Below are 9,930 nucleotides of genomic sequence, written 5' to 3' on the forward strand. Positions count from 1 at the left end.
TGATAAAAAGGATTATGCAGTTGCATGGGTTACCGGCTAGAATATAATAATTGACAAAGATTTGTGAACTAATTATAGTAATAATGATAAATATACAAATTGAGAAGGTGAGTTCAGCTTCTCCAATATAGTATTTTCTTTATTTCCTATTTTACACTATAGACGGCTGTGCTGCCTATACTAAATTTGGATAGTTTTTGTAGGTGGTCATTTTTCTAGACTTTCCCCCCCCCCCCCCCCCCACTCTAACGGCAAGTATTCAATTTGCATCGAGGAGAAAATGAACATATTTCAGGTAGCTAAGAGCTTGCCATTTAAGGCTAAGAAGTTAGGGTGATAGATTGTAGTAATAATCTTATCTTATAGAATAATGGACCAAAAAAAAGACATGTTATAATCCTTTGGATTTATTAGCATAATACAATCATAGAGTTAAAAATTTATCCTTCCATGGTCAATGAAATTGATTTAATCTTAGTTGGTCATCAATTGTTAGATTATAACGATAAACTATTAATTAATTAGTGAAGGAGGAAGCACAAAAGCTAATAATAGTATAGAAGTTGAATTGTAAATTAGAAAGTTCTTCACAATCATGCATAAAATTAGTTAATTTCAGTTGGATGGCTTTAATGGTGATGAACTCAGGTACTATAGTATAAATAGCTTCAAACCATATAGGGAAACCGTCATACCATACAACAAATTGGCAATAGTAGAGAAATAATATGGGAAAGAATTTGAGCATTGTAACAATTTCCTTGCTATTTTTGTTGGCATCCACCAATGTTGTGCAAATCTTTAACGTTAAATCATATGGAGGACAACCTAATGCCGATATCACCCAGGTATAAATATGTGTAGCACAATTAACTATACCTAATTAACATGAAATGTGGGTTCTAGTTAACTTAACTAGTAAAGTCTTTTAATGTCAAATAAAAGAACTCGAGTTCAATCTCTGCTTATACTATAAGCTATTCGGTGTCTTGACCAGATGATACAACATTAACATGAAAAATGAGTGTAATATACTGATTTTGATTTATCATTATGTGTTTATTAGGCTTTGACAAAAGCTTGGATTGTTGCGTGCGCAGTAGCAGGAAGTAAAGTTGTGATTTCAGCAAGGACATACAAACTAGGTATAGTGACTTTGTTAGGTCCATGCAAAGGTGCTATTCAGTTTAACCTTCAAGGCACCCTAGAGGCCCCATCAGATGATGCCTCCTTCAAGGGTAAAGACTTTTGGATTTCTTTTGAATGTATCGACAGTCTCACTATGTCAGGTGGTGGAGTTTTTGATGGCAAAGGACAAACAGCATGGCAAAAAAATAATTGTGACAAAGAGTTCGACTGCAAAAAACTTCCTATCATAAGATTTCATCAATCTTAATAATTAGCATTTAAATTTCCATTATTTTTATGTAGATATATACAGACACTACAACTTTAAGAACTTTAACGATCACAAAATACATATTCAAGCACTTATTCCTTTAATGATGTTAAGGATATTATCATATTATTAGTAATTTGATGTAAGCTTTATCTAGTGAGCTGTCACAACTCACCAAAAAAGAAAATTCAAAATTTATATATAAGAAAGTCCATTTACAAAATATGGACACAACTTTTGTGCCATGACCCTAACTTGTGCAACTATGTAATGGAGAAAAAGTGGTGGTTAAAGGTGAAAGTGATGGTTCACCAATCATACTCACATATAACATCAAATTGTGACAAATTGTTTGGTCTAGAAAGAATTTTTTATATTATATTGTTGAAGTATTACCAACAACATTTATTGATATATATTTGTAATTTTTATAATATAGTAACTCAAAGATGCGTTAGCATTTTGCTATAATATATTTAAATGAAAATATTTTTAGGAGAATATTTAAATGAAACTATGGCATTCATATTTGGTGTCTGTTTATCTAACTTGTAAACATGAACAAAATATAAGGTTCGATTTTATCCCAAATTCAATAGTCCGTGACATTCAATCGAAGGACAGCAAATTTTTCCACATAAACCTTTTGGGATGCAAGAGCTTGCAAATCCAACATGTTACCATAACTGCACCCGGAAATAGCCCTAACACTAATGGAATCCACGTCGGACGTTCATCTAGCATCACCATCACCGATGCCAATATTGGAACAGGTGACGATTGCATCTCCATTGATGATGGAAGCCAAGATGTTACTATTAACCATAGTAACTTGTGGACCTGGCCATGGTATCAACGTTGGAAGTCTTAGAAAGTACCCAAATGAACAACCAATTTCAGGAATTAGAGTAATCGATGGCACCCTTAGGAGTACAACGAATGGTGTTAGAATCAAAACATGGCCTTCTTCCCCCCCCCCCCCCTGGAAGTGCTTCTGATATGCATTTCGAGAATATTATCATGAACAATGTTGCCAATCCTATCCTCAATGATCAAGGCTACTGCCCAAATGGTCAATGCTCAAACAAGGTTATTATAAACATCACAAATATATAAACTCATTTTGATGTTAAAAGTTAAAAAAGAAAAAAAGAAAAACAAATTACAGATACTAATATCAAATTCTTGGGTGGGTTTTTGTTTGTTTGTTTTGCTTTCAGTCTCCCTCAAAAGTTAAGATCAGCAATGTTAGCTTCAAGAACATTAGAGGCACTTCTTCAACAAAGGAAGCTGTGTAGCTTATTTGCAGTAAAAGTGTACCATGCCAACAAGTGGTAGTTGCTGACATTGATCTCGCATTCAAAGGTGCTAGAGGATATACTACTTCCACTTGTATTAATGTCATGCCCACCGTTTCGGGAAAGCAAAATTTTTCCTGCTTGCACCATCAAAAAATAATAAAGTATCTTCCAAGCTATTGTAACTAATGCAGAATAAGGAAATACTATTTGCAAATAGGTTATATGAGTTCTATTTTAAGTAGAATTTCATTTACTACAGTCTATCATGTTCCCTTTTTCTTTATTTAAATGAAATTGTGGAATGTTAGATAGTTATTTTTAGAGTTGTTTGAGTTCAGGCTTTTACTAAAAGCTACCATGGTCTAGAGTGCTATTGTAAATAGTATTTGTTCTGTTACTATAGTTGGGATATTTCGGAATAAAACAAAAATTGTTATTATACTCTTTGTAATTTTTTTTATTCTTCACCAAATAAATGCTTGTGTTCATGATATGGTAACATTCAATTGATCTGCATGCATGTTTTTAATGCCGAATTAACTTGCTCTCATAGTCTTCAATGACGATAAGATGTAAAACTTATAAAACGGATGTCATATATTCAAAGTTGTTTCTCTAAATATTGTATACTTTTAATATTTATTTCTATAACAACTAAATTTTAATCACTTTTGATTCTCAAAAAAAAAAATATTTAATCACTTTTATTTCTAAAAATATAACACATATTATTGAAGTTGATTATACCACCAACCCAAAAATTAAGGTAGAAAATAAAAACCAATTACATAAATATTTTAGTAAACTTACTTAATTTTCTTACTAAAATGAAACAATTTTGGATGATTAATTAGCATATTCTAACAAATGATTAACAATGAAATTAAAAGATTTCAAGTACCTAAATGGTTTGTTGCATTAAGTATTGTCTTTTATCAATATTTTTGTGGCTCAATGACATAACAAGCTGTCATTTATTAAGAGGTTCATTCAAAACAACAAATATTTACATTTACGTTTTTTTTTTTTTGCGTTGGTAAAAGATAATTGAGTACGAATTAATCATAATTATTCAATCTAGGCTTGTGCATATGCATAAAGCTTACATAAATAAAATTGATAAATATGAAAAATATTTTAAATATAATGGTATCCCCATTGATATCCAAAAAAACAGTACTACTTACGTACTATTTACATATTATTGAAGTCTATTATTATTAAATCATGTATTGTAAATATGAATGTTACTTCATTCCAAGGCAAATATAACTATTTACTCAACTACTACTAATGATTGTGATTGAAAATAACAAATCTTCAATTTGCAAAATGCAATAGCAACCAATGGGCCACTTCTAACACAATATTAAGAAACAAGGCTAGATCCTTACAATAGCTTAATAATAATTTTAATCAATTTAATCAAATATTAACTGAATAGTTAAGCAATCAAGATTCAAGTTTGACATTGTTCATGGACAAACGTTTCAATGTAGTGAAGAATATACACACCCACACAAAGACTTTATAGGGCAAAACCCCAAACTATAAAAAACACTACGAGACTAAGCCCAACTCAATAAGTCTGCTATTAAAGGATGCTACAATACATTATATACTCATACGATGTTCCTGTACTCGTAGCCAGTTTAGGAAACTTATCTCCTCGCTTCAACTAGCTATTGTAGATGCTGCTATAGACATCAAAATTATATGATGTATTCGCATTTGTTTGATCGATCATGATGAAATATTTGTGATCCAATTAATTTTCATTTTATGATGTATCAACAATAGACAATCAACAAATGAAATCAAGCCACATGGCAAGCCCATGAGTTACTACAACACACATAGAAATGACATTTCCCACATGAGCAAAGTACGACATTTTAGCCATGTCATTTCCCACATGTGCATCATCCCAGATAACCCGGTCAAACAGGACGGTCCGGTTCGGATTTAAAAACAATGCTTATTATGTGGCGCTCTAAGCTTCTATTTAGTCTTTTTAACCTTATTTCATTAAATTTTTTAACTGTTACCTCATAGATTAGAGTAACTTGTAAAGTTGTTATTTACAACTATTTTGTGTTGGCTTTAATTCCATGCCGAAATTGATTATAGTTTTGTTCAATCATGTTTACCCTGTATTTTATGTGGGATTTCTTTGTATGGGTTGTGTGTGAGAGAGAGTGTGAAGACTCAAGCTTGCATTGGAGAAGGAGTGGTTTTCGCAAGTATCCTGTGAGTAAACTTCCCGTGAAGTAAGCCATGTGAAGAGCACATGACTGGAATATGAAGAGTCGTGACAATCTGGTGACAGCTGGTTTTCGCGAGTAACTCGTGGGTAAGGCCTTCCTGCGAGATACCCACAAAACATTTTGTTTTGCTATTTTGGCTTATCTGCTCCATCATGTCTTCACCCATACTATATATACCAACATATTGTAAAGAGTGCTTTCAAAGAAAAAACCCTAGCAAACACACTTGAGAGTTAGAGATTGTATACCCACAATCATCTACACAATCCTTTGTGGTTTTCCTCATATTCCAACCTCTCCATATCCATATCCTTGAGAGGTTGATAGCCCAAACACTTACCACACCTATTCTGAGTGTCAAGTGAGGTTTTGGTGCTACTGGGAAGTATTGGAAGAAGTCAAGCTTTGGCGGATGCAATCAGACGCATTGCGGGATCCGGAAAGCTAGACAAGACATGGTCCTGAGTAGCCTTGTTGGAGTAGGAGCTTGGAGGGCTTAGGTGCACTGGGCGGATTAGGCTTGGAGGGTCTCTTGCTATTCATGTATCCCAACTTATTGTCTAGTGGGTCGATTTACTGTTTGGAGGGCGGCGAAGAGGTTTTTTACCGAGTTCTTCGGTTTCCTTTTTGATAACACATCGGCGTGTTATCTTGTGTTTACATTTATCTTCCTACTCTTTTAGCTTTCATTTTACTGTTGTGATATGATGAATATGGCTTAGAGTAGTTTTATTGTTTGTTCGCTTGCATTTACTCTATTCCACACTTAATTTAAGTTAGAGTCAAATCAACCGAGCCGTAATCTTTTAATTTGGGGTCTCAATAGCTCTTGTGTTTTTAACACAAATTCGAGCTTTCAATTGGTATTAGAGTGGGTGCACTTGCTATGGTTTTATTACCTCAATGCGATCCTAGAACCCTTTTGTGATGGATCGATCACAATCACTTAATGCTCCACCATTCTTTGATGGGAGCAACTATGCATTTTAGAAAGTCCGCATGAGAGCATTCCTTTGTGCTATAGATGAGTTCGTGTGCGATTTTGCTGAGAATGGGTATGTTAAACCCACGACAATCAAGTCCGAATGGGACAAGGCAACTCTTGCTTTGGCAAATGCCAATAGTACCAAAGTATAGTTTGACAAGAACGAGGTCAAACCCACATTGACTTGAATGAACGTAGGAAATTAATCAAATCTTAACCAAAGTAATCCTAATCTAGCTTAATAAAAATTGGTTGTTTGCAATTAAATATACTAAGCAAATAATTAAACTAAGCAATGATATAATATAAAGCAGTAAAGAGATGTAAACAATCTAGGGAAAAGGAATTAAGGTTTTGGAATCCGCCTTGTTAATTCATATCAATATATATTTATGATCATTAATTTTTCCCAACCACTACATGATAATCTAGAAATGAATCTTGCTACCAAGGAAAATATTATCATTAAAACTTCTATTTAAATATCTAAAGCATGTTCTTTTTCCCTTTTTAAGTATAAAATCAAATCATCAATTGTATCCGTAGCCAAACAAATCACAAGATATATCCAATTCTAAAAATCAAATCATAAATTGTATCCATTGACAGACAAATCACAAACAATATCCAATTTTAAAATCAAGAATTAATAAACCAAGTATTCAACTAATTAAGATAAATCCTAAATCATGAGAAAAACATGATTAAACTCATATATACAATCTCATCTTAGTCAATTGATATGAAGTAAGAACAATTTAAATCATTAAAGAACAACTATTGTGGAAAAAATAAAATCACAGAAATATTACTAATAATCCTTAACAAGGTTTCATCCTCAACCCTAATTATAAATTTAGCTACTCATAGTAATTAAAAAAAAAACACAAAAATAAAATACTAAACATTAAACTAGACAAATAAATTAAAACTAACTGTCATGGAAGAAAATCAAAGAAGTAGCCGCACCTTCTATGTTTAGCCCCCAACCCTAGCAGTAGCCTCTCTGAATTTTTCCCTAAAGAACCTTTAAATAGGTCAAGGAATCTTATTACAAGTTGAATTCCCATTTGGAGAAAATCTCAGATTTTTAGGCTTCACTTAACTGACGATTTTGGCCCATTTAACGTCCGAATTCGGACTTTTGGTAAACTACAGAGTTGTAGCCCTTTAAGTTAACTTTCTAGCCCAAATTGAATCATCTCGATTGGACATTTGAGCCGAAAATTATGCCAAAAATACTAACTTATGTGCAGGCTGGAATCCAAATCTGAATTGGACTTGGATTTGATGCAAATTTCCTTTGATTCCCTACTCCAATTGGACTTAAATTTAATTGGGTTGGCCTTCTTTAACTTCATCATGGCCCTTGTAAAAGTAAAGTCCATTAGTTTTCTTCTTTGCACAAATCTGTTAGGATTAATGCCCTTAAATCCTATTGTATGATGCTATGTATGACATTATCATATAGTCTATGAGATGCATTGTATGTGATTTATGTGATTTAGTCACAAAAGATGTAAATCACAAGTTCCTTGTAAACTCAAAATGTAGTTCGTAGTCGGTGATGAAATTGGGCATTTCATCTGCGAAGACTATAACATATCAACTGAGATGATTTGTCTTGATCATGGAAATGGAGATTTCTAGTTGGTATGTTGATATGTTTTAAGAATTAAAACATATTGAACTAGACCGCTGTGAGATTTATTATTCTCCAAACGACTGTCAAATGAATAATAAACTCACAACTTCTATTTACATAAATTCTTAATCCTGAGAGAATAATGGACCTAATCATGAAATGTAGGTTGCTTTGATATATCAGTAGTGAGATCTAAAGTTACGATCAAAATCTCAGTATGTTGGACAACCACATTTAGTGTTGATGGAACATAGATTCTTAAGATGGAATACATAGTCTCTTAACGGAGATATAAAATATTCACTTGAGATAAGTTTAATGGGTTCAGTTATTCAGAGAGTTAGACCTAACCACCTTGTTAAGAAGTTACTAAAGTATATATTTATGAAATTAGATTTCATAAATATATAATGAATAACTTTAAAAGATTAAACCGGGTACTCAAGGATAAGATGTAGTAATTTACAAAGTGGCAATCTACATTCATGACTTTGTATTACTACGAATATTTTATGAAGGGGTTACATGTATAATAAAGTCTTGGGATATAATTTATAAATAAGGTCTAGAGTGCAATTATATTTATATAGTGATATTAAATATAATTAATGGTAACTTTGGACTTGTCAAGAGTTGATAGAAAAGCCCAAGGCCTAATGGAGCTAGTGTCTTATTGGTCTCTTTTGGTCCTACTCCAAGCCACACACTAAAGCCCAATTGGAAAGGCCCAAAAGGCCAGCCCAATTAGATAATCAGTTAGATACAAAGGAAGAAACATACAAAATTTTCTGTAGAGAGAACATTAGGAACATTATTGTGAAGTGTTGTAAAGAAGTGTTAGACACTTTGACATTCTCCTTTTAGAACTGATTGAAAGACCACACATCTTGGGTGTAAAATGGAATTGGAGTGAAGATTAAAAGTGTTCCTAAGTCCTTCAATCTTTGGTTTTGAATTTCACCACACCAAGGTCCACTCTCTTGTTCTAAAATTCTGAAATTCACATAGCAGATGTTATCAATTGCGAATGAAGTAGATCCGTTAATTTTCCGCTACGTATATGCATATTTCCATCAAATGGTATCAGAGCCCAGTTTTCAATTCGAATCTGTATAACATGTTTTGTGAGTTTTCGAATTAGAAATAATAGTTTCATGATGTTAGAAGATTATATATGTATTTAATTTTCTGCATGGTTGTTGAAACTATGATTGATAAAACTAATATTGATGTTATGATGTTGTTTAAATTTGAATTTAAGTATGTTAAATTGATCTTTAAGGCTATAGCATCAATGAAATTCAGTTTTTATATCAAATTCCATTTATTATGTTCATATGGTGGTTGTTTGTTCATGGAAAACTCTTGAAAACGTTTCAGATTTTCCCTTTGAAAAATTGAAAACACGGGTTTTTCGCGGGTAAGCTTTACTCGTGGAATAGTCGTGAAACACTCACGAAAGCTTCTATCTGAATTTTGTGTTTTCACAAAATTTTCACGGATAAGCTTTACTAGCAAAACACTTGCGAGACAGTCATGAAAGTCTCTGTTTGAATTTTGTGTTTTCATTTTTTGCTTTAATTCATTTTCGCGGGAAGAGCTTAGTCACGAGATACCCGCGAAAATGCCACTGAATGGAATTTTAAACTTTTTCTATGTGTTTTCAAATGTATAAAGTGCAAGGCTGTGTGTAATTAAATTATGCATGTTTTAGAATTAAAAACCTTTAATTTAAAACATCTAGTGGGAGAGAGATACAAGGGATAGATCTCATGACCTCCATTGTCGGTTTATAATAGTGTGATTAAGCACTTCACCTTGGCATATATGTCTTGCTCCCTTCGAAGGGTGTTTAATTCATGGTACTACAGATTAAACTTCTTCATGATGGATAATATGTGTTTTTACATTAAGAACGACTACGCTACCATGGAGTTACTTAATGACTCACATAGAATTCAGTCAATGGTGTACACTAGACTAAATTTAATGTTAACCTCTTTTGGAGCTATGTCATTATTACTTAGAGGCTAAAGGAAATACGGCATGTTATTTGTGTTTGATAAGAGTTATCATGATAGTACTAATAATGAGAGTAGTTCTCAATCAATCATAGTGTTTATAATTTACTTGCTTCCAAGGAATATTAAACATGGGATTGGGTTGTCGTTGCATATTTATATTATGGTTTTGTTAAGGTTCCATACTATATGTTTATATGCTAAATTGATAATGTCCAATTTACTTATTATATGCATGTTTATTATTTTCAGATTTGAACATGGCATCATTTAGCCCACTTGTTTCTATTCTTAATCAAAACAAACTGACTG

The 9,930-nt window shown here is 32.6% G+C and overlaps 1 pseudogene; it reads left to right on the plus strand.

Annotated features, from left to right (window-relative positions):
• Positions 1-728: 728 nt before the first annotated feature.
• Positions 729-2,886, plus strand: LOC142616481 (exopolygalacturonase-like; annotated as a pseudogene).
• Positions 2,887-9,930: the final 7,044 nt, after the last annotated feature.

This window comes from Castanea sativa, chromosome 11, assembly GCF_040712315.1.
Source record: "Castanea sativa cultivar Marrone di Chiusa Pesio chromosome 11, ASM4071231v1".
NCBI classification, from domain to species: Eukaryota; Viridiplantae; Streptophyta; class Magnoliopsida; order Fagales; family Fagaceae; genus Castanea; species Castanea sativa.